At 30.1% G+C, this 3,003-nt stretch overlaps 1 long non-coding RNA gene across 1 annotated transcript; it reads left to right on the top strand.

The window, feature by feature from the left end:
- The first annotated feature begins 1,338 nt into the window (after positions 1 to 1,338).
- Positions 1,339 to 1,806, top strand: LOC104216432 (uncharacterized). The gene is made up of 3 exons (XR_708485.1): positions 1,339 to 1,436; positions 1,532 to 1,584; positions 1,685 to 1,806. It is a non-coding gene; the product is annotated as an uncharacterized lncRNA (long non-coding RNA).
- Positions 1,807 to 3,003: the final 1,197 nt, after the last annotated feature.

Here is a 3,003-nt window from a genome sequence, read left to right on the forward strand (position 1 = left end):
AAGCCAAAAAATCAAATTAAAATTAAATACACACTCAATACAATTATTTGCACACATACTAAAATATTTCAAAACAGGTAAAGTCAAACAAAATAAAATCACGGACGAAGATGCCTATTCATGATTTTCTATTTAACGACCGGATTACGGTTCGAATTATGCAGGACACACATATTTTTTAAATTTTGTTTTAATAAAGTAAATAAATAAAAACGGGCCGAAGTCACAAACAAATCAACAAGGTGCCGCACAGAAATCCAAAAATTGTGCAGCAGGGCCAATTATATTTTTTTTTATTTCTTTTTGGAGCGATTGTCGTGCGAAACAAAAATCACGTGCTCACAGACTCCACTGCAATATGAATATGTATATGTAGGATTTAAGTTTTACCTATACTGATAGTGTAATTTAACCTATTATAAAATATTATTTATCACTTATTCTAAATTATCAATCAATACTATTAAATAAAGTTATCTACAATTATTGTTTAAGTGACCTGATTGTATAAATTATATTATTAGTTCAAGGACAAAATTTACACAATATATATATATATATAAAGAGAGACGCATTACCATCTTTTTGGGATTAAGAGCTGAGTTTGTAAATATGTTATATTAGTCCCAAATGCCAGTCAATGTGTTCAACTAATTCAGTCAAAACTGTACTACGTCTGCCTCTTAGTATTTGTTTGACTCTTGTTTTTGGCAGCCATCAGATTTTATTTTCGCAACAACAAACTACAAATAGTTGTTGTCCATTTCTGTCAGTACTAGCACGGCAATGGCCCAACATGATTATACAAAAATGTATTTTACGTGTTTCCACTTCAGTTATAATTACACAGATTTGATAGCCTAAAACCAAACTATATCTTCTAAAATTAATCCAAGTCTGTTTTCATCCATCTAGATTATCTCTCATGAAGTCGCAAATGCATGTGTTGGAAATCAAGAATGATAATAGTTGAACATTTTCTTCTATACAGAAGTAATCTGCAAAAATAATAAAGTAATATTAAGGTATATATATATAAAGGAATGTAAATGAATGCTGACATGACATATCTCTTTAAGCTAGGATTACTATTTATCTCTTCTCTCATTTATTTGACATTTTCCTCATTTTTCAACTTATGTTTCTGTTAAGTAATTATTTCTTTTTCCTAAAAGACATGACCTTACAGATTCTTTTGGTTATACTTTTTCTATACGTTTTGGAAAAGACTCATCACTAAAAGGGGCTCTATAAATATTTTGAAACGCTTTTTCCCCATTTCCCTATTTAACAAGGTTGACATTAACAGAGAATTTCAAAAGTCAATCCATTCTGATTTCTAACCTTCATTGTATCCATTTAAGTGCACCCAACATTCAACATTATTTTCTTCTCTCAAAGGAAGGGATCACTTTGAAACTTTTTGTAACTTCAAGGTCTACTTTCTTTTCTTAACATATTCTACTTTATAATAATTTTATGGTTTGAAAATACTGAAAACTGACTACTCTGGCTGTTTTTATTTATGCAGATGAAGTATAAAATGAACCGCAAAGCTCTTTCTGACGTTTTTCAAACTTCCAGGTTTTCTTAGTTTCTTTCGTTTATATCTACTCTGCTTATTATAAGTTTATAATTTGAAAATAGTGAAAGTTGACTATTTTGGTTGGTTTTTTGGATGCAGGTGAAGCACAAAATAAAGACGCATCACAATGAAAATGTTGACAGTATTGATGCAAGTCATGAAGGGAACAACTTAACACAAGGCTGTCAATGAATTTTTTTTTTCCTTTTCCCCTTTTCTGGTGGCTGTTCAAATTTTGCTGTTTTTTTTTTAAATAATGAAAAAAACTTTACTTTTTGAAGTCTTTTAGTGCGGAGATCATTACTATAATAAACTCATTTTGTAATGTTTTTTGGATTCTGATAGACTTTATGAACGAATTAAACTCATTTTCTATTTCTTTTTTTGGATTTTAACAAACTCTATATGATGGGTTTAATAGAGAGGCTATTCGGAATCCTGAACTATGTTAGACAGGGGCGGACCTAGGGGTTCCCGGGAACTAGAGGGGGCAAACGGACGGGTCGGATACGGTTCGGGTTAAAAACGGGTAATGCAAAAACGGATAAAATATCCGATCGAATCATATTTAATACGGATAAAAAACGAATTAACCGACGGATAAAATGGTTAACTGTATTATCCGTTCATGCTTCACATTAACCTCAACTGTTTAGTGATCCAATTGATCATCAAGCAAAACGGAGGAAGATACAAGTTACAGCTAGCAAGCATGATAATGTTGCGATTTATAATATCCTGTTTGTAATATTAAAATTAATAATTTCTCATTACTTAGTACTTATAATTTGTTTAATGTATTGCATTAAATTAAAAATGACATGTATATTCTGGAACGTACATTTAGTCTTAAACTAGATAAATTATAATTTCTAATTTAAATCTTAATCTTTTCTGAAAAAAACTAGAAAGGACTTTTGGCACATGAACAATTTTGTTTATTTTACTTATTTTTCTCTTTAATTAATCGTGATTGTTATCACACGTCATATGTGATACAAAATTTTAATATAAAAAATTATATTGGATCTACCAGATTTTATAACGAAAATAAAATATAAGCAAACTAAAATTTATACTACCAGATTTTATAGTGGAATTATAACATTTTATAATCACGATAACCAATGTCTATTTTCCTTTTCAATTCAAAAGTTGTCTACCTCCCCTCTATATAGCGCGTAGGACTCAGTGATGCTTTTGGATTCAGTGATACTTTTGGGGTGGGTAAAAAGGGGCGAAAATGCTTTTGGGGGAGGTTTTGACTTTATTACCTATGGATAACTGGTAGTTACAAATTTAAAATATAGACAATAGGGTAATATCTGTATTTTAATCCGTTTTTAAAATATTTATTATCCAACCCACATTTTAGCGGATAATATGGGTGGTCACTTATTTTGTTTTACTCATTTGGC

The sequence above is a fragment of the Nicotiana sylvestris genome, chromosome 4, assembly GCF_000393655.2.
Source record: "Nicotiana sylvestris chromosome 4, ASM39365v2, whole genome shotgun sequence".
Taxonomy (NCBI): Eukaryota; Viridiplantae; Streptophyta; class Magnoliopsida; order Solanales; family Solanaceae; genus Nicotiana; species Nicotiana sylvestris.